General features: G+C 39.1%; 1 protein-coding gene and 1 long non-coding RNA gene across 4 annotated transcripts in view; one reads left to right on the forward strand and one right to left on the reverse strand.

Moving 5' to 3' along the window:
- RALGPS1 (Ral GEF with PH domain and SH3 binding motif 1) overlaps window positions 1-26,214 on the reverse strand; it is a 624,901-nt gene that overhangs the window by 437,180 nt on the left and 161,507 nt on the right. The gene's annotated exons all lie outside the window — the stretch shown is intronic.
- Window positions 23,182-26,214, forward strand: part of LOC138157177 (uncharacterized) — a 9,274-nt gene continuing 6,241 nt past the window's right edge. Inside the window, exons 1-2 of the long non-coding RNA XR_011167329.1 lie at window positions 23,182-23,481; window positions 24,348-24,494. This is a non-coding gene — a long non-coding RNA (uncharacterized lncRNA). The remainder of the gene's footprint in view (window positions 23,482-24,347; window positions 24,495-26,214) is intronic.

Genomic DNA, 26,214 nt, shown 5'->3' on the forward strand with positions numbered 1-26,214 from the left:
TGAAATATAACTGGAAAGGTGGGAACCAGATTGTGGAGGGATTTAAACACCAGCCCAAGAAATATGCCTACAGGCAATAGGGAGCCATGGAAGGTTTTTGAGTCTGGAAGAGATTGAGATTATACTCCTACCCTCCCACAATTCACAGTTCTGTTAAAACCTTCTTTGAAACCACCTTCATTTTCATTGTAAATCTCCACTTATAAACTTCCGAGTGGTAATAATAATTGTGTTTTTCTTTTGTAACCATTTATTTCTTCACAATTTATTTCATCATACCAGCTCTGGAAAATGTTCTGTCCTGAGTTTAATCAATCTCCTTCACATCTTGTTACAGGAAACTGGCTTGAAGAACGGAAGAAAAGAATCAGCATCACTTGAGTTTTCCTTTTTTCCTTTTCTGTCTTCAAAACAGACTTTCTGATGCTCATTTGAAGTAGAATAGAAATTATGTCTGGTTCTATGGTTCACCTGAACAATATTAAATTTTACCAGGAAATGTCAGACTTTGCTCTTCATTGACAGGGACTTTTGCTTGTTTGGGAGTTGGGGATGGGATCTATTAACAAAGTGTCTTTCTCTCTTTACTGTGACATAAGATAATAAGGCACATTGTTGAATTCCCTAGCTGAACTATAACAGTCTTGTTTAAAAAACCACTCCAGGTACATGAACTGAGACAGACAACATAATAAGCTGCAGTATTGTTAACTTATATTTATCTATTTTTAAAATCACAGTATATTACATGAGTTTTGGAGATCCAGTTTTTCCATATCCACTGTCTGGTGACCCTTTGAACACATACTATATTTAAGGCAGCAGATTTCCATTATTAATGGAAAGCCTTTGCTTTGGTCAGTGTGGTTGTCTATCTAGATTCAGAAAAAGACACTGTCTGAAGTGAAAGTAAAAATTATGTCTGTAACAAATATTATGGAATAATTCTTCCAGTAGCTTACTGTTTCTAACATCCTCCCCCCCAAAAAAAGGATTTTTTCCCTCAAATATTGTATATTTGGGAAGTAAATTAACTTATATGATGGAACTGTTTTAATTGCTATGGGTTTTTTTTACCCCATTGTAGCAGAACAGCCTCCGAGGTGCTGGGAAGATTCAAAGGTTATAAAGTCCCGGCCATGATGTACTTCACAATCTAGTAAATAGGTAAGATATGAACTCAGTAATTAATATGTATTACATGAGAAATGAATTGGAGTGGCAAAACAAACATCTAAGTAGAATCTAAGAACGAAATTTATTATCAACCAAATGAGTTCAGGAAAGTTTCCTGGAGGACGTGACACTCCTTTGTGAGGTTTGCTGACACCTTGTAAGTCTGGATTTCCAAAACTTGGAGATGAAATCATTTATTTCCTCAAGGTATTAGACATGGAATATGGTGATCAACCACCTGATAAATAGCAAGTCCTGAGCTATGGTAATATAATAATGATAACACCGATAGCTTACTTTTCTGTAGCAATATAAGGTTTAGAAAGTTCTCTCCTCACAATTTTGAGGAAAGTAGCCCAAGTAATATCATCCCCTTTTCACAGATGAAAAAAAAAACTGAATCTCAAAGAAGTTAAGAACTTGCCCATGGTAACACAACTAATAAGTTTCAGAACTGAGATCTTCTGGCTCCAACTATTCTCCCTTAACTGTTGAATCTCATTTCTGCAGCTCCTAGCTTGGCCAGGAACTCCTGGATATACCTCTGCTACTTCTTTCCACTCCTATTTCTGGGGCTATACGCATTCCTCCTTTCCCTGGGGGCCCCAGAATTCCCTGATGTGTATGGATTCCAAGAAAACATGGTGCCTGATGGGACCTCATGGCTGTGTAGGCTTTCCCTCACCTGTCCCCGCACCACCCCCCCAACCAGATCTGTCTGGGCTTGCATATGTGTTTCTGTGAGTATCTGACTTCCCAACTGTTGCTTTGTCCCTTCTGATTCAATTTCCCCTATTACTGGCCTAATCCAAGGCAAATCAACTGCCTATGAGTCATTCAATCACTTTTGATGTGGTGGTATCACTGGGGTAGCCCAGGACAAGATAAGGAATTTGTACCTTATCAAGGAAATATCACCAATGCCTGAACTAAATCTTCATCAGGCAAAGGCAATGAGACTTTAATGCTTTTTAGGAAGGTATCACTAATGTCTGAACAATATCCTGACTAGGGGGAGAAGAGGAGGGGGCAGTGAAGAAAGATAACCATGGTGAATGCACTCAATACATTATAATAACCAATATCAGTATAAAAAAGTACATCGGTTTTTTTCAATATGTTGATCAATTTTATTAATTTTTTTCTCTTTTAAAAATAATTTCTTATAAAGGTCATCTCTGGGAAGGGGGACAGAAAAGGATACATTGGGATAGCTATGTGATGAAAAAAGAAAAAATATTTATTTTAAAAGGTACAATTTGAATCAATATTTTAAAAACTACACATATCATATACACAATAAGCCTTTATCTATTTAGCACTTTGGGGAGAGTGGATGTTTTAAATAAGTGGATTTCCCCTAGCCCACTGGCAGCCTCTGTAATCCACTCCATCTGGCAGCAACAGGGCCTAGAAACCCCTAAGGACATCATGTCCTTAACAGCCCCAAAAATTTTTTGAGGGGGTTGCTCCTTCACCCCATTTTCTACTGCCAGGGAAAGACAGGGGTTGGCATACTCTTTGTTTCCCCTTGCCACTTTTAGACCATTGACCAACTTTTCTTCTTTTGAAGTTGATTCCAAGAGATCAGAACAACCTCTCCTTATCTTTGTCCCAACATCTGCTGAGCTCCAGGCCACTTTCCCTCCCTCCTCAGTGAATCCAACCCTTGGCTCACAGTCTCCTCAATCCTATCCACCATCAACATCCTTAACAATGTCACTGCCTACTCAAAGTCCTTCTAATTCCCTGTCCCCACAGCTGGTCTTCCTCTTCAGCTTCAGTGATTTCCACACTCACTGAAATTCGACCATCAATAGCATATCTGAGACCTCAGTTCCCCTCAAAAGGATATTGTTCTATCCCTAAACTAATGGGAAAAAAGATTGTTCTTTTTAGTGGCATGAAAACGAAATACAATTTAATGATTTAATATGGTGGCCAAAATAAACAAAAAAAGAAATGTGGTTTGGCTTTCTTAATAAAAGCACACTATTCACAAGAGAGGGCGATAGTCCTGCTATACTCTTGCCTGGTAACATCAAATTTAGAGACTTGTTTTCAGTTCTACAGGCCCCTGACATAACATACAAAAATTAGTAGAAGAAACCAGGGATACTTAGCAAGGAGAAGACTTAAGAGATATAATTATCTTCAGTATTTTGAGGACTATAATGAGGAAAAGATGTTCATCTTTTTTTTCTTGGCCCCAGAAAGTAATGGGTAAGAGGTACACAGGGATATATTTTGTAATAAAAGAAAAAAAAACTTCTTAACAATGACAGACTTTCAAAGATGTTGTAGAAGGAATTCCCATTCAGTGAAGCATTAGTCAGGATGACTTCTCAAATCAGATCTACCTCAAGATTCTATAATTCTATGATATCAAGTCTGAAATTCTTCTTTCTATTCATTCTCTAGTTCTTGTACCACCAGTCCACTACCTCGCTCTTCTCAAGCCTTTTATTAATCATTATGGTCTTTAGTCCCTGACTCTCCCTACTCTTCCAACCCAGTCACTCTTCTCTGACTTCTCTTACCTCCCAAAACCATCTTGACTCCAGGGAGAGCCATTTCAACCTGTTCATCAAAGTCCTGGAATCCCTCACTCCCTTGCCTTCTCCAAATTGCTCCCACCTGGGTAATCTAATCTTTAGAACCTGGAATTATCAAAGGATCATAGATGGAGCTAGATGCTGATTAGTATGAATAACAAATCCACTGACATGGCCACACTATTCAGGTTTGTAAGGCATATTTCCATTGGAATGGAACCAATTATCTAATTTTACATAATTATAATTTTATTAGTGCAAATTTGAATACATATGACCATTTCATGGGATAAATTATTCACATCAATCAGGACCTATTTGTAGAGTTGGAAGGAACCTCAGAGACCTCAGAGATTACATTCAATCCACCCCCCATTTTGTAGATGAGGAAACTGAGGCCCAGAGAGATTCTACTCAAAGGCTGCTGGAAAATGTTACAAAAAGTTACAAAATCACACTAATTTTTGGCCATTATTAATCCACATTGCTTAATCTCTGCTGGCTCTCATCCCTAATCATCTGCATATCTCATTTCCAAAAGCACAGAGCTATAGTTATTAGAAACCAAGATTCAAACCCTGATTCAGATGCTTATTAGCTGTGTAACCCTGGGCAATTGACTTTGCCCCTTCTAGCCTTGTTTCTTCAACTATAAAATGAAGGTAATGCCTGCATTACCTATCCCTCAGGCTAGTTTTGAGACAGGTGCTTTGTAAACATTAAAATACTACAAAAATGTTGGTTATCAGTAGCAGCATTACTCCTCTGGTGCCTCCTTGTGGTGTAGGGGTGACTCTGGGCAATACCAGTAAACCTCAAGCATTAGCGACTCCTACCAAACTGGAAAGGCATTGACTATAGATCTGTTGTATAGACTTGTCTTCAACACGTTATATACAAGATAATGAATTTTCTGACAATAGCAACTCTTGAAGACCATTTACTAAACTACAGAAGGATTGAGCTCTGTGTTAGTGTGGGAGGCAAGGCAGAAATCCCCACACAGAAGTTTAAAAATTCTTACTAGAGCCTTTTTTTAAGCTTTCTTCTCTATCCCTTCCTCCAACCTCCCCCTCCCAGCCTGTCATAAAATAACCACTTCCTGCAAAGGTTAAGGCCCAAGATGAGTTCCTGCAGACTTCTCAGACTCCACCCATCCTCTCCTCCCAAAGGAAGAAGTGGATTTCATTGGCTGTCTCTATTTTTACCATTGGGACCATTTCAACCAATGTTCTTCTGAAACTAGCTCCAACAATCACCTCTCTTATGTTTTCAGTTTCCTCTTCTCCATGAACACCTTCCCATCATCTACATACATGACAATGCTTCTCTTGACCCTGGTTCCCTCTACCTATCATCTTATCCCTCTCTCCTTTCCACTGGAGAATTTCTTCAAAGAGCAGTTTGTACCATCCTCCCACTCTTCCATTCCTAGCAATCCAGCCTTATCCTCACTACTTTCAAAGGTTAGCAGTAGCCTCCTAATTACTAAATCTGCAGGAGCTAAATAGCAAAGTGACAGACTGATGGATCTGGATTTATGAGTTCAGATCTATCCTCAGACATTAAATGTGTGGCCCTGGATAAGGCACTTAACTTCTGTCATATTTGAAGTACATTTTGGCTCACCATGTGTGAGGGACAAGTACATCATTTTGGTTAGATTGTAGAGTACATGAAAGGGAATAATGTATATAAGTCTAAAAACGTAAGAGGGAGCCATATGATGAGGGGCTTTAATGCTCAACAGAGGAATTTGTATATATTTTAGATTTTCTACTTTTACTAGAAATTCTAAAATCTAGAAAGAACCTGGAAGTTCTCATTTTATTCTCTTATTAAAGGGAGCCATTTAAGCATGTGAGTGATATGGACAGACAAAAAATGCTGAAAACATCAACCAGGGCTGTGGCCATGTGAGTGAAGAATAGAGCAAATGGATGTAAGAGACACTGAAGAGATAAAATGGAAAGGATTTATCAACTGATTGGGTATGGAAAAGAAAAGGAAGAGGAAGATGTTAAAACTGTCCCTGAAGTTCTGACTCTTTATGATTAAGGAAACAGGGTGCCAATGACAAAGACAGCGAAGTTGGGTGGAGAGGTTGGGATATTTTTGGGAGTGAAACCAATGATAAGTTTGGCTCCAGACTCTTTGAATGTGAGGTGCCGGTAGGAAATCCAAGGGAAAACTTCTTGCATAATTCATTTTTTAAACTAAGTATAAACAATGTTTATCCCTGTTAGATTTGGTCCACTGTTCTGGCTTATTGAAATCTTCTTGGACTATCAGTCTATTATTCAATATATCAGCTATTCCTCCCAACTGCATATCATCTGCCACCTGGTCATGTGATCTCAGACAAATCATTTTCCCTCTCTTAGCTTTAGCTTCATTATCTAAAAAACTTACCTATATTCAAAAAATTCAATGTAATCAATATAATTTGAAGTCAGAAGGGACCCTAGTGGACATCTAGTCCAACCCATACACAACAGGAATCTCCACTCTAACATATTTAACAAGTGGCTATCTGACAAAATTCAATAAATGTTTATTAAAATGAAAGGGTTATACTAGGTTTATTATATTATTTCTAAAGTCCCTTCCAGCTCTAAAGCCTATGGTCCTTGGAAGTCTCCTATGATTTGTAAACCTAGCTTGGTGATGCCTCAGTCTGTCTCCAATTTTCTTCTGGGATGTTGTGAAATTAAAAAAAAATTAATTTTAATTCACTTTAACTTTTAAAATAAATATACAGCATGGCCTTTTGGAGAGGGGGCAAGGATGGGGCAATGTATTTGTCACAATGGTGAGTTACAACTCCACAAAGTCTGTGAATCACTTGGCCAGACAGAGAGCAATGTTTCAGGACAACTGTTTTAAGTCAAATGTCTGGAAATACTCACCTCCTGTGAAGTCAGCCCTAATGTGGGCCTCATGAAAGATAAAGCCGAGTGCATCAATGCAATTCATCTTCCATTGCTATTAGTCAAATTAGTTCTTATAGAAAAACAAGACATTCGAAGCCACTACTGTTTTAACAAATCCTCTAATTATCAGCTGTTCTCATAAGTTATAGATTTAGAGTTCTTGCAGATGATGCAATTCTCCCTGAGTATTACTCCCCCAATCCCAAATGCTTTTTCAACTATGCACATATTAGAAACAGCTGTCACCATGCAACAAAAGCCAATTGAAAAAAAAAAATCTACTAGTGACCGGCGGTGCCCCTGTGTGAAGTAATCCTTCTCTGTTACAGACAAGCGTGATACCTCAAAGAAAGCTATGAGTAAAGAAAGGCATGGCCAGCCCTCTTTCCCAAAGTAATAAGCTTCCCACACAGGAAACACAAGCTTACACCATGGACACCCTTGCTCAGGATCTGGAGCTGGAACAGAAACCTTAGAGATCATCTAGTCCAACCCTTATTTTACAGAGGAGGAAACTGAGGCCCAGAAAGGGGAAGTAGCATGCCCAAGATCATAGGAGCAATAAATAATTGCAGAGCAGGGGTTTGAACCTAGGGTTTTTTATTATGCTAGGTTATTTCCCACTCTGGGGTAGGGAAAGGAAATTTTAAAATGTTCCTGTAGCACATGGTTTAATCTGCAAAAATACTTTGTGGTCTAGGGGCAAATACGCTAGCCTTGGAGTTAGGCACCCTGTATTTGAATCCTGATCTGGCCGTTTGCTGGCTGTTCAACCTTGAGCAAATCAGTTTAATAAAATTATAGGATTAAGAGCTGGAAGGTTCCTTTGAGATAATCTGGACCAGGTGTCCTTAACCTAAAGTCTGTCAACCCCCAAAGGGTCTATGGATGAATTTTTTTAACATTTTGATAAATATATTTCAACATAGTTGGTTTCCTTTGCAGCTTGTCATGTAAAAACAAAAGATATTATTAAGACTTTTTAAAAAATGTCTATTGCATTGAATCCTTTTGTGATATCTTGGGCATTCTAGTCAATGCTTTCAAATCAAAATGCTGAATGGAGTACCTTCAACAAACGATACAAATGCCTATAGTTGGGAAGGCACTGTTTTTGGTACATATACAGATAAGTTAGAGACACTCTCATCAAGGAGTTTGTAATCAAAAAGAATATAAAACAGATAAACAAATAACTACTAGTTTGTATTGAATATTGACCACATTCCACCTACCCTATCCCAAATCTACCTTGTATAAAAAAATCATGAATAATCTATAATTGTGTGTGTATGTGTGTGTGTGTGTGTTGTATGAGTGTAAGTATTTAAGCAAGTAATCTGTGACCCAGAATATAACTTCTGGGTTTACATGGATCAGGTTCAATCCCAGGGGCTTCTCACAAATCACTTTTTTGCCCCTGCCTCTATCCAGAATTATAGGAATTTCAGCATTTATCTTGTTTTACCCCACCCCACATCTCAACTGGGATCTCATATCTAGGTCTCTAGAGATGTGAGTAAAAAAGTTCCCATCCAAGCATTTGAGTCAATAACATATATCAGAAATAGGACAGCCTTTATTTCACCCCACAAAGAACCCAAAAAGGACTATGAAGAGTCAAGATAATTTTTCTTCCCTCTCTATTGAGTCCCACTTTCCCCCTAGGAACTAAAGAGATCTCTAGCTACATAAAACCACTCTGTGGTTGAGATTAAAAGGAAATGTGCTATGAGGCTGATAAAGATATATCTCTTCAATCTTCAATGAACCCTACCTCCTCTAGGAATCTATATAGTCTTCCAGATTTAATGTTGGCAGCTCCACTGAAAGGGACTCTTTTACTTAGAATTGCTAGGGAGCCAATACCCCTTTCATCAGACCTGTAAACTCTTGTCAGTAGTAAAATACACATTCCAGGTTTGCTCCTCCACAATATACTGCTTGTCCAGCTTAAGGACCATAGACTTGATTCCTTAATTTTATCTTCTTCTCTCCAGAAGAGTGGGACCAAGAACTCAGTGTTGTCTGGAGCAAATTCTTCCTCCTCTCTCTAGGAGTTTGGAACAAGGAACTCAATGTTCTCCCACCACCTCCTGCCAGTTCCCTGGAGGATAAATGTTTAGATAAGTAGGCTTCCACTCTCTGGTGGATCCAATTCCACTCTGGTCTGTCTGTACTCAGCTCTTTGGATCTTGAATATTTGGAAGATCTGTCTTCTCCCTTGTACAGGTTCTAGTTCAGTGGCTCAGATCTATCACAGCCCTGGCTCAAGCAAATAATTGTTGATGAAATGGCAACAAGTCAAAAAGTACGAAGGCCAAGGGTGCCCTAGATACTACATCAAAGAGAGATCTCCAGTAATCTTAATGAGGTGATATGTATACCTTCACAGGTAGATCAAAGACCTCCTCCTTTAAGCTCATTTATTCAAGCCAGGCCTTACCTGATCACATCCTCTACATACTTACATACACTATATGTACTTATATATACTTATGTGTGTATATACATATATATATACATATATATATATACACATATTCTTCCTTTCAAAGAGATCACATTTCAGAGTTTGCAACCTCTACTCAGACCAATGCAACAAAGGGCAAAAATTGTGAAGGAAGAGCCAAAAAGTGCTATAAGAAGTTTGAGGAGAGAAAGCATTTCCAAATGGGGAAATCAAAGGATGGTTTCATGGAAGAGATGGCACCTCAACTGGGCTTTGGAGAGAGAGCTTTCAACATATGAACACTGGTAGGGGGAGAACAGGGGAGACAAACAGTCCATTTTAGGCAAAGTGTATAGTGTGGGGGGTGGGGGTAGTGCTAGTGCAATATTTACAGTGCCCATGATTACAATAAAGACCGTGACTATAAATATTGCATGACGTTCAATCACAAAATATACCAAACTCTCCATATAGAGGACAGAACTGAAATATTTATTTAGACACCAGAAAACCGAATTCCCAAACCAGTAAGCCAAATCCATCATAGTACCAAAGATATTCAGTAGTCATAATAACACTAAGAGCCACAGCATCCTCCAACCTTCCCATAAACCAATACAGGATCAATATTTACTCAGAAATCTCTCTCTCTCCTTTCTTGAGCACTTCTCTCTCCCATTGTCTCACTGGCTCTGATTCCTAGCTTCCTGTGGGCTCTGCTTCTCTTCAGAAAACTCCTCCCACCACAGGCTCCATGTGACTACATTTAGCCTACTAGAGGGGGAGAGTGTATCTTCACAGCAGGGTAGCTTCCTGTGGGCTCTGCTGTACCCTTCAGCAAATTCCCTCTATCACAGGCTCCATGTGATTACATTCAGCCTATTAGAGGGCAGAGTTTACTTTCAAAGCAGGGGAGGTCTTCAAATGCCCCCCTAGGTCTATTAAGGAGCAGGAAAGATCTTAAAATTCCCATTCCCACTGTGGGGGGGGGAGAGGAGGGGAGAGTGCTGGCCCTCACAATCAGAGGCTTTACATTTTTTTTTTTACAAAGGGGAGATGTCACTGAAAAACCTGGAGAACCCTGGTTAGGGGGCAGAGCCAGAATGAGCGGTGTAGAAGCAGGAAAACTCCATGAGCTCCCCCCATCACCACCTCAAATACCTATAAAATATGACTCTAAACAAACTTTACAGCTATAGAACCCACAAAGTGACAGGCAGAAATAAATCTCCTGCTGAAGGCAGCCTGGCAGGCGGACAGGAAGGCTCCATCTAAGAGTGCTGGGAGCCAAGCCCAGCCATGAGTGAGCCCACGGTTTTAACCCCAGGGCAGCCCCAACCAACAGCAGCTAGAGCAGACTTTGGGAGAATGGATCACCAGCAGCTGTGATAATTTCCAGAATTATAAACCCATAAATACCAAAGACAAAGTGAAAGGTCACTGTGGAACTCTGTTGGAACTGGGGGGGATAGAGGAGTATGGTCCAGCTCCTGCCCCCCGGGGAGAGAAGTGGCAGAGGCACAGCAGCCAGCCATTGCACGGCTGCTTCAGACCTCCTGGCCTGCAGATTTTAGGGGGACCAAGCAACCATACAAAGGGTAACTCTTGCTTTAACCTGCTTGGATCTGCATTGCTCTCTTGGGTGGAGGCCCTGGGGTGTGTGACCAGGTACAAGAGCTTGGGGGGCTGAAGAGAGGGCACTCAACTAATAGCACCAGCAGCTGCGAAAACCCCAGAGATTTGGGACAAAGCTCTCCTCTCTGGAAGCAGAGTTCTACTATGGCACAAAGCTAAAAATTCAAGTAATTGAGTGGCAACATAAGGAAGCAAAGCAAGCATAGCAATGACACCTTAGATTCCTTTTTGGGGGACAAAAAGGATCAAATCATGGAATGGGAGGAAGACAACAAAATCAGAAGTCATGCACCAAAAGCTTCCAAGAAAAATATGAATTGATTACAGGCCATGGAGGAGCTCAAGAAGGATTTTGAAAATCAAGTAAAAGAAGTAGAGGAAAAATTGGGAAGAGAAATGAGAATGATGCAAAAAAATCATGAAAAAAGAGCCAACAACCTGACTGAAGAAAATAACATCTTAAAAACAGACTAACTCAAATGGCAAAAGAGGGGCAAAAAGCCAATGAGGAGAAGAATGACTTAAGAAGCCTAATTTGCCAGTTGGAAAGAGAATTTCAAAAGCTCACTGAAGAGAATAATTCCTTCAGAATTAGATTGGAGTAAATGGAAGCTAATGACTTTAAGAGAAATCAAGATGCTATTAACCAGATCCAAACAAATGAAAAAAATAGAAGGCAATGTGAAATATCTCATTGGAAAAATCACTGACCTGGAAAACAGATCCAGGAGAGATAATTTAAATATTATTGGACTACCTGAAAGCCAGGATCAAAGTAAGAACCTAGAAATTATCCTCCAGGAAATCCCAGCTCCTTTGACCTCCAGAATATCATATTCCAAGTCCTGCGATCCCTCAGTGTAGAAGCTGCCAGATCCTGGGTTATCCTGATTGTGTTTCCACAATATTCAAATTGTTTCTTCCTGGCTGCTTGTAATATTCTCTCCTTAATCTGGGAATTCTGGAACCTGGCTATAATATTCCTAGGAGTTTTCTTTTTGGGATCTTTTTTAGCAGGTGATTGGTGGATTCTTTCAACCTCTATTTTGTCCTCTGGTTCTAAAACATCAGGGCAGTTTTCTTTGAGAACTTCCTGGAGGATGATTTCTAGGTTCTTACTTTGATCACGGCTTTCAGGTAGTCCAATAATTTTTAAATTATCTCTCCTGGATCTATTTTCCAGGTCAGTGGTTTTTCCCATGAGATATTTCACATTGCCTTCTATTCTTTCATTTGTTTGGATCTGTTTAACAGCATCTTGATTTCTCATAAAGTCATTAGCTTCCATTTGCTCCAATCTAATTCTGAAGCAATGATTCTCCTCATTGAGCTTTTGAGATTCTTTTTCCATCTGGCAAATTCAGTTTTTTAAGGCATTCTTCTCCTCATTGCCTTTTTTGAGCCTCTTTTGCCATGTGAGTCAGTCTACTTTTTAAGGTATTTTCCTCAGTCAGGCTGTTGACTCTCATTTTGTAAGTTTCTTGCATAGTTCTCATTTCTCTTCCCAATTCTTCCTCCACTTTTCTTATCTGCTTCTTAAGGTCCTCTATGGCCTGTAACCAGCTCATATTTTCCTTTGAAGCTTTTGGTGAAGGAGTTCTGACTTCACTGTCTTCCTCCTGTTCCATGCCTTGCTCCTTTTTGTCCCCAAAATAGGAGTCTAATGTTAGAATCTTCTGTCTGCTTTATTTCCTTTGCCTGGTCATGTCGCCCCTTAGTCACTTGACCCCTAGGCTTTTTGCCACAGTAGGACTCTGCTACTGGACAGGGGAGCTTTCGTTTCAAATACTGGGGTTTTCTCAAATGCTAGAGGTATTAGATGGTTGCCCTCTCGGAGGCCTTCACATGCTCTGGAAAGCTGGACACACGCCCCAGGACCTCCACCCTAGACTGCAATCCAGATCCAAGAAGGTTAAAGCAAGAGTCATTACCCCTCAGACTGGTTGCTTGGTCCCCCTAAACTCTGCAGGCCAGGAGCTGAAGCTGCCACATGGTGCTGGCTGACTGTGCCAGTGTCTCAGTGGCCTCTCGTCCTGGGGGCAAAAGCCAACGCACTACCACTTACTAGGTCCCAAAGTCCAGACTGCACTGACCTCTCACTTTGTCCTTCGCATCTATGTGTTGATAATTCTGGAGATGGCCACAGCTGCTGCTGATCTGGAGACCCTGGCAGCTGATCAGACCCACCCTGGGGCTAAAACCTCCAGCTCACGAGGGCCTGGGCTCTGCTCCCAGAGCGCTGTGCTGGCCAATTCCTGCCGGCCTGCTGTGCTGTCCTCAGGGGAAGGTTATCTTCTCTGTTCATTTTGTGGGTTCTGCAGCTCCAAAGTTTGTTCAGAGTCCCCTTTTTACATTTATTGGGGAAGGTGGAAGCCGGAGCCACTTGGAGGTCATGCTTCTACTCTGCCATCTTGACTCCACCCCCCCACGTTCAAGCATTCTTGATGAAGAAAACAAAGTTGAATAGAAAAACTGACATTCAGATACAGAAGCAAGAGAAGCAAGGGAAGGTAAACAGGAAAAAAAATCATAAGGAACTTATCAAAGTTAAACTATTTGCATTTCTACATGGAAAAATGATAATTGTAACTTATGAAACTTTTCTCAGTATAAAGATAGTTGAAGGGAATATAAATATATATGTTATATAGGATGGTCTATGGGCATATGAATACACATGGGAGTGTGTGTATATATGTGTCCAGGTATACATAGACAGAGGGCACAGGATCAATTGAATAGAAAGGAATGATATTTTAAAAATTAAATTAAGAAGTGAGAGGAATATAATGAGATAGGGAGAGACAGAATAGGGTAAATTATCTCATATAAAAGAGGCAAGGGAAAACTGTTACAATGGAAGGGAAGAACAGGAAGGCAAAAGGGAATGGGTCAACCTTACTCTCATTAAATTTGGCTTAAGGAGGGAATAACATACACCCTAAATTGGGTATCTTACCCTACATGAAAGTAGGGGGAAAGAGGATAAGAGGGGGGATGACAGAAGGGAGGGCAAATTGGGGAGAGGGGAGTTAGAAGCACACACTTTTGAAAAGGGACAGGGTCAAAGTAGAAAATAGAACAAGTAGGGGGCAGGATAGGATGGAGGGATATATAGTCAGTCTTTCACAATATATCCACTATGGAAATGTTCTGCGTAACTACACATGTACAACCTATATTGAATTGCTCATCTTCCCAGTAAGGGTGGGTGACAAGGGTAGAAAGGAAAGAATCTGGAATTCAAAGTTTTAAAATAAAATGTTTTTTTTTAAATTATTATTATTATTATTTTACATGTAACTGGGAAATAAGATATACAGGCACTGGGGGGATGGAGATCCATCTTGCCCCACGGGAAAGTCGGAGGGGGCATGAGGAAGGATATAGGAGAGAGAAGATTAGGGGAAGGGGTATTCAGTGGGATTGCTGTTTTGGGGTGGTGGGTAGGGGAAAGACACGGAGAAAATTTGTAACTCAAAATGGAAATGAATGTTGTAAACTAAAAATAAACATAAAATTTATTTTAAAAGAAAAAGAATGTTTAAAGGGGGAAAGGAAGACAAGCACCCTAACCCCTCCCTCAACAGAAGTAATAGGCAGCTATAGGCCAAAACAGGATTTAGGGGTTAAGGAGGGATGAGGCCTCCCCTAGAAGAGTCCTCACACCCAAAACTGAAAGTAACTCATGGAGGTCTTTGGGGCTGATTGCTGCCCCACCCCATCCACACACACACATCCTTTGCCCTTTCATTTAAATAAAACTTGATTTTATAATATTGTGAACTTTTTCTCAGCATACTAGGGTGGAGAGTAGGGGTTGGTAGGGAGGCATCAGGCATAACAACTATATTTTCCCAGATTTCCTGTGTAGGAACTACAAACCAAAGGAGAGGAAATTTCCCTAGAGTGGACCAGAGCCTTTAATACAATGAGAATTTCTGGTGTAAAGGTTACATTTGCTATATGCAGCACATACTCAGCATGGAAAAATAGGCTTACTTTTTCTCTATTTTATTCCAAAATGTCTCTAGCCCCCATTAATTCCCTTCTTCCCACCCCCACCTCTCCAAGAGCAACACTGATGAGTTCCTTCAATATATTTTCAAAACACAGAGTGTTTTCTGGTTAAATTAATTCAGTAAATGCTGACCTACACACATTGTCCATGGGGCCCCAGTTAAAAAAAAGAGTGCAAGGCATGGGAGTGAACCTGGACCCCAACACTCCCTTCCCTCCCCTTTTTTAAACTGAAACAGGGCAGGAGTTTACTGGTATTTCCTAGGATGACAGTTTTTGGGGGAAGGGACATTTTCCTTGTAATTTTTTTTTCCTTTGGTGGTTTAGTCTTTTCTTGACAAATTGTGGCATTTAATTCCCTGAGAAAACTAAATAAAATCCTAATTCCTTTTGGATTCACCAAACACTTAAACAGAGACTAGCAAACTCTTGGTATTGAATGTTTTCTTTCTGAGAACACTACAGGGCATTATTACTTGTTACCGATGTAAGTCATTTGTCTCTAAGACTTAGGATAAAGTCCATACCAAGGGAAGATGTTGCTTTATGTTAGACAGTAAACTGTACTAACCCATGCACTCCATGAAGGCAGGGGCTGCAACTTAGCTAAACTTTTTTTTAATCTTCTCCAGCTTTGCACACAGCAAGTGTTGGATAGTTTTTGATTTGTTGAATTGAACTTATGATTGGGAACCTACTCATTAATATAGCCCACTTGGGGCTTTATCTGCCAGTACCATTCACCTCTTCTCCCTGCTTTCTAGTTTTTCTTTCCCATGCACCTTCTATTCAATCCTACAATTAATTATGAATCTAAGCAAGTGGCTATGTGTCTTCCACAGATCTTCCTGGATGCTGTTCTTCTCAGGAACAGGAAAACCCTATGGAATCAAAATATCTAAGAACTAGAAGGTCATCAATCCAACCCAACCTTTTGACTATATCCCTGATAAGTGATCTTCTACCACTGACTATCCAGACAACTTATTCCTTGTTTAGATAGCTCTAATTGTTATGATGTTTTTCTTTATATCAAGCAGGTCTTACCAAGTCATACAGCCTCCCTACTCAAACTCTAGTGGCTTCCTATACCTTCCAGAATTAAATATAAAACCCTCTATTTGGTATTCAAGGCCCCTCATTACTTAGTCCCCTCCTACCTTTCCAGTCTTTTCACACCTTACTCTATACCATGTACTGAAGGCACATGTTCCAGGTTCCAGTGACACTGGCTTCTTTGCTGTTCCACAAACAAGACATGTCATCCCTTTACTCCAGGCATTTTCTCTGGCTGTCCCCCATGCCTGGAATATTCTCCTTCCTCATCTTTGCCTACTTACTGGCTTCCCTAACTTACTCTAAGTCCCAATTAAAATCCTATCTTCTATAGAAAACCTTTCCCAACTCCTATTAATTCTAGTGCCTTCCCTCTTCTAATTATTGTCTCTCTTTCCTGCGTAACTTGTTTGTATGCATTTGTTTGCTTACTGTCTCCCAGTTAGACTGTAAGCTCCTTGAGGGCAGGGACTCTCTCTTGACCCTTTTCATATTCCCAGCACTTAACACAGTTCCTGACATATAGCAGACATTTAACTACCTATTTTGGGGCAAGTTACTTTTTTTTAAAAAACAATTGGGGTTAAGTAACTTGCTCAAGGTTACACGGCCAGTTATTTCTGGGTGTGGTGCTAAGTGTCTGAGCCTGGATTCGATCCCAGGTCTCCCGACTCTGAGGCCAGTGCTCTTATTCACTGTGCCACCTGGCCTCCCCGGGCAAGTTACTTTTAACCTCTGTTAGCCTCAGTTTACTAATATGTAAAACAGCAATAATAATAGTATCTACCTCAAAAGGTTGTTGTTAGGATTAAATAAGGTAACAGACACAAAACTTTATAACACTTAAAGCTCTATGTAAGTTCTAGTTATTATTATCATGAAAACTGTTTCAATACAGTTTAATATCATAATAGCTTTTTGGGCTACCATATCACTCTGCTTTCTCTGAGTGTGCAATTCACTATAAGCCCCATGCTTTTTTTTTTTAATAAGAAATGTTGCCTAGTTACATCTCTGCTATTCTATATCTGTGCAACTGATTTTTCAAGGTATAGTAGGTCTTTATATTTATCCCCATGAAATGTCATCTTGATAAATTCACCTCATCATTTTGCCCTCCAGTGCTAAAGACCAGCCTTGGGTGAGGCTTCCTAAGTGATCCCAGGGGCAGGGAGGCAACAGGCTTTCTTCAGTCTCTGGCAGAAAGTCCCTGCAGGGCTTACCTCAGAATCCTCAGCCACACGGCTACTGGGAAAGTTCCTCTAGGGTGCATTTTCTATAACTATCCTTCCTTTTTTCATCCATATCCCCACCTCACTACCCCCAGCATAAAACTCATTCTGGATGATTTGAAGGGGTTGGGGACAGAAAGTCGGTTCTACACAACTCCTCTCCCTACTCACAGACTATTTCTTCAGGATCTCTTTGAGTCCTGAAAGGTGGGAGGCTGGGAACAAAAAACCTTTTGCCCATGGGCAGGGCTTACCCTGGCCCTGTTCTTGCCAAGTATATGGAACTACATGAGCTTTTCCTTTCTGGAAAACAGAGTTTTGTCAATAAAAGTAAAATCTCTCTCAGGCAGAAAGCTGGACGGCTCTTTTTCTTTTCTTAAGCCAATGCTAAAGTCCTCCTGAAATGAATCACTCACTTGAAAACTTGCAGAAATGTTTTTAAAAGAAAAAGAATTTGGATTATGTAGTATTTCTTCTTTGGAAGAAGTATCCTCGTCCTAACTCTGCCATCTCTGTCAAGTGATGTTTCCTGATTGAGGACTCAGTCTTTTCACTCAAACTATCTTCAACCACAGTTCTGAGAGTCTGAACCTTGTGCAATCATTCTAGTAGTTCCTGGATTATCTGCACAGTTGACAGGCCACGTTCTTCATCCTCGTGACCTTCCAGTGGCCAAGTTCACACTCTCAAGGGACCCCGACCCATGACCTAAGGGTGAACTAGATAATCTTTAATGCAGTTTCAGAGCTATAGGTCTATGCTTTATGTTCTAAGGTCCCTTCCAAGCCATGTATTCTATATTCTTTGTCCTAATTAATACATTTCGCTCTGATATTCTATGTTCTAAGATCCCCTCCAATTCTAACCATTTAGGCTTTACTTTCTAAGATTTTCTTTTCTAATCACCCTTCTTGCTTTAATATTCTACATCCTGTGTTAGTCAATCAATAAGTATTTATTTAAAAAAAAAGCCTGCTATGTGTCGAGTCTTGTGCTAGGGACAAAAAGAAGAAAGTGAGTAAATCCTTTTTCTCAAGGAGCTTACACATTATTGTAACATTGCAACATTCCTTGTTTTGAGGTGCCTTCCAGCTTTAACATTCTAAGATTCTAGGATGCCATGACTGATAGTCCTTACTCTCTGGGTGGCAGAGAAGGACAGGGATTCTTGGAGAAGAAAGATCTAAGGCTGCTTGGCCTATTCTTTGGCCATTGTAACATGGAAATAGGCAGGACCACAAGAGAAAAATCATCCTGTTTCCATTAGTGATGATGAATAAATGAATAAAATAAGTGCTTATTATGTGCCAAGCACTGATAACATAGAGGAGGAAAAAAGATGGTCCCTGTAATTAAGGAATTCACACTCTATTTGGGTGAGACAACATAAGATATTCCAAGTCTTAAGCTTTAGCTTTAAATATATTAAAGAGATAGATGCATATGTGTACATATATGTACTTACATACACATATACATATATACACACAGAAGTATGTATATATGAGCTTCAAGATGGTGTAAAGATCCAGAAATCCTAAGAGTTCAGCAGTAGATGGATGCCAAAACTCAAGTCCATTCCTCATATTGTAATGACTGACTTGGTTGTCTGCCTCCCCAGCTCTACCCCATTCTTCCCACAGATTAAGGACTGTAGCAGGCTCTGGGCTCAATCTGGCCTCTAGATAGCAAATATATAAAGACCCATGGGGTCCCCATGGCTAAGAAGTTTCACCATTAAGTCAGTTCTATTGATTGCTAGTTATACTATTATTTTGTTTCATGTTTTATGGTCATTAAATCCCCTACCCATCTCAAACCATTAACTGGTCCATGTCTTATACACACACATACACACACATTCTTGTGAGACACAAGACACAATATGACAACATCAGGTCTTGGCTCTGATCTCTATTCCCCCAAAATGGGTCCCCAGTACCTGTTCTCTAAGGTCAACTGACAGTTTACCTGCCTATAGCATATTAGATTTTCTTATAGCCATTTCTATAGTGATTCTATAGAGATTATTTAAGCTCAACAAAATGCTCAGAACAAATCTGAGAGGTAGGGAATGTAAGGATTTTTGTCCCCATTTCACAGGTTGGGAAACTGAGGTTCAAAAAAATATGCACCATCACATTGTAAGGATTTGTTTAAGGTGAGATTTGAACCCACATCTCCTAGCTTCAGGTCCAGTATTCTTTCCATAACACTGTGATGTTCTAGCTATGTGACTCTGGGACAGTCAATTAGCCTCTGAGCCTAGTCATCTTCACTGGGAGAATCACAGAATTTTGAATTTTAAAAGTCCTTAGAAATTATCTAATCCAAACCCACATCCAAATGGATCACAAAGTAAATATGAAAAAGAACCATAAAAGAGGCAGAAGAAAAAGGAACTGTATTTCTCTGAACTTTGGGGAGAAGATGCATTTGTATCTATTGAAGAAATTACAGGAGACAAGGTGGAATAGATTACATAAAAGTAAAAATAAATATGCAGAACAAATACTTACATTTGCATATGTATATTTAGATGGAAAAATTAACAGACTGCAAAAATATTTATAGAAAATATAGCCAACAAAAACTTGGCATCTAAACCACAAAATACAGCCATTCTCCAAAAGAGAAGCAAAGGATAGGAAAAGTTTTCCAAAGAATTATAAGCTATCCATAGCCATATAAAAGCTTGTACTGAATCATTAATAATATGAAAAATGCAAATTAAAACAAATATGAGTTTTCACTTCGTATCCATCAAACTTACAAACATGATAAAAAAGATAGAAATAGTTGATGTTGAAGGGAGGATTAAGGAAATGCAAATAAGACAACTCTGAAGAATTATTTCACACCTAATAGGGCAATAAATAAATAAAAATTAATCTGGAAGGGTTGTAAGAAAGTAACTTAACTTAGACATTGTTGGTAGAATTGTAAATTAATATGATTGGGATCTGTTGAGAAAAATATGGTAGTATATTGCAAGAGTTATAAAAATAAGCATATCCCAATAATCCCATTATAGTCAAAGAACATTATCAAGTAAAAAACAAAAAATTTACCTGTTCTAAGATGTTTAGTGCCAACATTTTCTTTTCATTGTAAGAAAAAAAGCTGTAAAAATCTTAATACTTAAAATCAGGAAATAGCTGAACAAATTTATGGTACCTCAATGTAATGAAATCCTGTAGGACAACAAATATGTGGAATAAAAGGAATTTGGAAATATTTTTATGAAACAATGTGATGCAAAGAAAGCAGAATCATAAAAACAGCAAGCACACTGAATAGGATTTTATACAATGAAAAAATAAAATAAACATAAAAGGGGAACAAAAATAATGAATGAGATACACAGGCAGCCAGTTGGTACAGTAGATAGAGCCCTATGCCTGGAATCAGGAAAACTTGAGTTCAAATCAAGCCTCATATATTTACTAGCTTTATTTCCCTGGGCAAGTCATTTTAATTTCTGTTTGCCTCAGTGTCCCCATTTGCAAAATAGGGATAATAACAGCACCTACCTCCCAGTGTTATTGTGAGGATTAAATGAGATGATATTAATAAAGCTCTTAGTATACAATGCTGGCACATAGTGGGTACTATATAAATGTTAGCTTTTATCTTTGTTGTTAAATTTAAAAAAGCAACCAAGTAGTGTTGTAGGTATTTGTATGTTGAAGTTTAATTATTAAAGGGTCTATTGTTATTAATGAAAGTTTAATTTAATGGTTTACTAAGAATCAAGAGAAGGGGAGATTAGGTTAGCAGAGAAGTAATATAGCTTAGCTCTAAGACATCAAAACTTAAGGGGAGAAAAAATTAAAATAATGATTTTTAAAGACTGTGAAACTTAAAAAGTGATTATATTTGTGAGTTGGCAGTCACAGCATTCCTCTGATAGTGTGGAAACAACTTCACTTAGCACCTTGTTAACAAGAACAATTAGTTAAAATGGGAAGCTCCCAGATGGCACACATTGTTAACAGCCATCTGTAAACCACCATAGCAACTTACTCTCCTTCAACCAAAGCTGTCTTCATCACTTCTGGTATTATTTTTTTTCTCCATGAATTACAAAGCTGAATTTAAGGAAACATTTATTTCTTTTTGCCCTGGTGACAAAATTTCCAGTTAAGGTTCTGATAAAAGAAAGAACACTCAACTTGCAATTAGAAAACCTGAGCTAGAACCCCGATTCTGTAGCTTATTAAACCATATGGTCTTGGGGAAATCACAAAACTGCTCAGGACAATCAGTCAGTCTCCCTTTCTGTAAAATGAAAGACCTCCTGCTCTCGCATTCTATGTTTTATTTTCTCACATCCCAATGTAAGGTGCCTTACAACTCTAACATCCTAGCATTCTATATTTTAAGGTCCCTTCTACTTCTGACAAATTGCATCCTAACAGTCTATATTCTTCCATTCCTAGCATTCATTGATTCTACAATTCTGTTACTATTTAATTTTATAATAAATAATTTTAAAATAACAAGAGAAAAGTAGGATTGACAATGAGATTCAAAATCATTATCCTAAGAAAGCAACAGCCCGTGGATACCCATTTTGTTAGACTAGCTCAAGAAAAAATTCACACCAACCCCAGCCTCTGAGAAGTCTACAACTGGGTCTATACCAGGGAGAAAACAAATGAGAAAATGCATTGTAGATTCATTCTGAGGGCATGGGATTACCAAACAAATGTAATAAGCCAAGAACACTTAGATCTCAATATGACTATGTCCTACCCTAGCCTCCAGTCTCCACATACTCAAGACATATCTCTATCTTCTACACTGAGTTCTTTTCTTCCTTACATCATCTAAATATACCAGAAGAAGAGACGACTAAGGTGGAAAGGTATACAAAAGTTATCTCCAAATTTTTAACACAGCTCTCAAAACTTAGTGCTGAGAGCTCAACACAGCATTCTAACTATGGTTATAATCAAGACAGAAGACATAGAAATCTCCCTCATTCTGTACAACAGGCTTCTATTAATTCAGAGTAAAATTATGTTCACCTTTTGGGGAGCTGTATCCCACTGACTACATTTCACCATTTTCTCATCTATACTAGGTTTCCATTTCCTCTTTACATTAGTTGTTCTGATCTTTCAAATTTCAAGACTATTCTGTGTTATAGAAAACAGAAACAAAATAGAAATTGAATAGTTGGTTCTGCCGTCACCCTCTCATCTGTTCATATGACATTCTCTTTCTTGAGCAGTGATCCTACTCTTTTTTGCTCTTCTTGTTCCAAACATAGCTTGAAAAGTCCTTTTCTTCTTTAATGTCTCAGCTCATTCTGTACTCTACCTTTCCTTGTAGTCTTTTTGAATATATCATTAATTTATCGGGAACTTAACTTGAATTACAGAGTGAAAATTATGTTTACAACTAGTGTAGTTTTTTAAAAAAAACTTTTAACATATTTTAACATATAACATCTATAATAACTTGTACATTATTCACTCTCTGCTTCAACTCAACAAGTATTTCCTACGTTTGTAATATATGCAAGACACTGGGGATGAAACGGCAAAATGAAAAACAATCTCTGCTTTCAAGAACCTTAAATCCTACTGGGGTGATGCAATATGTACTCAAACAAGTAAATAAAAGATAATTTGAGAAATGAGAGTACTAACCACAAGGGGAATCAATAAAGGCTTCCCAGAAGAAGTAGGACATACCTAAGACTTCATGGAAACAAGGGATCCTAAGAGGCAAGAGTGGGAAGGCAGTGAATTATAGGAGGAGGTGGGGGACAAGGTGGGGGGGAGAGGGCTGGATGTAGGAGATAGGATTCTGAGTTTGGGGAATAGTAAGTAGGCCAAAAGTCAATTAGGCAAAGGATAGGGACGTTAGCACATGAATGAAATATGGAGATCTTGAACTGCTAAATCAAGGAATCCAAAGGATAAGAGCATATGAGCAATCATCCAAGTTGCAAATAGCATCCAAGATCCTAAGTACCAATTCAATCCTTATAGAGCAGATCAGCCAGGAAGTGAGTGGGCAGACATTTGGAAGTCCATGTAAGAATAACCAGAGAGGCAGCCACAAGGGAAGCAGTATAAAACAAGAAACTCAGTCAATGGTCAAGGAAGGACCAATGAAATGACAAGCAAGACTTGGAGTCAAAATATCTGTTGTTAAATCCTAGTTCTGATACTTAATAGTTATTAATATAAGGCTTCAGACCTTTCCTACTATATAAAATATGAGAATTAGAGTAAATGATCTCTAAAGTCATTGTAACTCTAACATTCTAAGGACCTATGAACTACTAACAGAGAGATTATTCTATTCATATCACCCCTCCCTGACTAAAATGTCCATTCCCCCACACACAACTAAGTAGAGGATTCTTCTGGGTCTATGGCATGGCTGAGTCCACAGGATAAAAGGTAAGTAACTAGTTAACATAGATCAGTGGTTCTTAACTTGGGGTCTCTGAACATGCATGAGTGTGTGTGTGTGTGTGTGTGTGTGTGTGTGTGTGTGTGTGTTGAGACTGGGTTTCCCTGTCTTGCCTTGGCTGGAAGTGCAGCGGCCACTTCAGGACCTAACCCCACTGCTGAAGGGCATGAAAGCTTTGATCTGATCCATTTCCAGCCTGCCCTTCCTTAGGCAGGCTTACAACAGTAAGGCTCACCATATTGGTACCAGACTTAGTGCAGAGACACTCAATTGTCTTTAGTGCTACTACAATTCAGAACTCCCAGGGTAAAGTGAGCCACAAGCCTCAGCCTCCCCTAGCAGCAGAGATAACAAATATATGTCATTGTAACTAATTTGTTTTGTTTTATTTCATGTTTTCATAACTGTATTTGAATGTTAAAGATTTCCTTTACAATCCTATATGTTTTCTTTTATGAACTTAAAAGCATTATTGTGAGAAGGGGCCCAGAGAGTCCCTCAGACTGCCAAGGGGGTTATACAAAAGAGGTTAAGAACCCCTGCTATAGATAGAGTGAAACTCCAAAGAAATTCAGAGGCAAACACACTGCGGCTCTGACTTGTACAGGAGATGCTTTGTAGGCTTTCATACCAAAGGCTATGGAAATAGAACACAAACATCTGACTCTCTATAAAAGTTCTATTAAGTAAGACTTTCCCCTTCAGCTTTTCAGCCACTTTAACAGTTTTCCTTCTCAAGGTGTTTTGGCGGGATAAAAGGAAAGGTGGAGTTGGGCTGAGGAAGACTGAAAGATGTAAGAAAACTTATTAGAAGTCTTGCAAATGTTCATGACAGAATGCTCTCTCTCCACAGAATCCCACAGTCTATCTAGTTCATATCATACCTAAGGCACAAGTTCCTATAATATTTTCAACAAATGGTCATCCAGCCTCCACTTGAATACCTCTATGAATGAAGAACTCATTACTTCTTGAGGAAACATTCCATTTTCATACAACTGTGAGAAAAATTTTCTTATAATAACCTAAAACTTGTCTCTTTGGGATTTCTACTCATTGTTCCTAGGTCCACCATCTCGAATCAAGCAGAACAAGTCTAGCTCCTCTCCCAAATGTGAGCCCTTAAAATACTTGAAGGTCCTTCAAGTCTTTTTTCTTCAGGTCAAATATTTCACAATTCAATCCTACAAATTTCTATTAAGTGCCTATGACTTTATGGCATTGACCTGGAGACTAGGGATATAAAGTCAAAAACAAAACAATCTCTCTTGAAAAGTTTACCTTCTTTGGGAGAGGAGGGGAGGGAGTGGTGGGGTGTCGTGAAAAAGTAGAACAACTGAACTGGGTCTTGAACTCATGTCTCTTGTTTCTCTGGTCCGTGTTCTTTCCACTACACCACACTGCCTCTCAGTATACCTACTTAACATTATCTCAGCCCGTGAAAGATACTTAGAGCAGCAGGAAGGGAAGAAGGTTATTCTATGACTCTGCATTCCATAAAGATTTATAGCAAGTTTGTTATACCTAGAAAGTAGCTTAGAACACAGAATATTAGAGCTGGAAAGAACCTTAGAACACTGAAAATTGCAGGAAGAAGGAACCACAGAAACTATCTAGTGCCACTATTATTATTCTATAATGAACCCGAAGCTCGGAAAGTTTAAGATAATTCTGTTTCCCCATAACCAGTAAATACCAGTGCATATACTAGATTAATGAAATTCAATAGTGGTAAATATAAAGTCTTATATCTTGATTCCAAAAACTAATTTCCCAACAACAAAATGAAGGAGGAATGCCTACAAAGCAGTTTGTTTGAAAGGGATCTATGGATCAGAAATACAGTAAAAGTCAAGAGAATCATAGTGGATCCAAGTCCAATATGAGTCAATAGTATTAAACTGCAGCCCCAAAATAAACAAACAAAATTAAGAAAATCTTGAACTGCAATTCTATTATATTCTATCCTAGTTAGACCACATCTAGAATATTGGTTTGTGGAGGGAGGAGAGGAATTTTTTTCTTTTACTAAATCTCCCCAGCTCCCCCAGGGTTAGAAACATAAAAGTTACTAATGGGCTCATTCCCACAGCATATTGGCAGAGGAACTTTGACCTACTTCATTTCCAATCTGGGCTGGGTCTCCCCTCTTTAGGTACATTGGTGTTCTCTCCTCCTCTCCCTTCACCACTCCAGGGGCTCCCCATATTAATGCTAAACTTAGTGTGGATATTGCCATGGCCCTCTGCAGCTGAAAACTCCTAAGTTCAAGAGATCAGTCAGCCTCAGCTTCTCCAAGATGTAGGTTTATAGATATGTGCCAGCTGACCTGGCTGCAATATTGTTTTTACGTCTGGATGCCCCAAAGAAGAGCCAATGATAAGTACTGTCGGAGAGGGATTAGACTTTGTCTTTGTGTCCCTAGAAAGCAGAATGAGCTCCAAAGTGGTGAATGAAGGCTCAATATAAAGAAAAAACTTAAGTAAACTCCTCTGATACTAGAGTGGGTTGCTTAGCTGCGTAGTGCATTCCACCTCACTTAAGGTCTTCAGGTAAAAGTTGGAAGAGACCTTGGGTATATTGCAAAGAAGTCTTTATGTATTAGGTGGCCCCTGAGGTTTCTCCCCACTCAGAAATACTGTGATTCTGTCTCTTAACACTTTGTCTAGGACTCTTTCCACTAAATGCAATAACATCAATGAATAATCAGGCAATAAGTA

This window comes from Petaurus breviceps, unplaced genomic scaffold, assembly GCF_028583685.1.
Source record: "Petaurus breviceps papuanus isolate PSGF00001 unplaced genomic scaffold, PetGlider_PUasm1.0 171, whole genome shotgun sequence".
NCBI classification, from domain to species: Eukaryota; Metazoa; Chordata; class Mammalia; order Diprotodontia; family Petauridae; genus Petaurus; species Petaurus breviceps.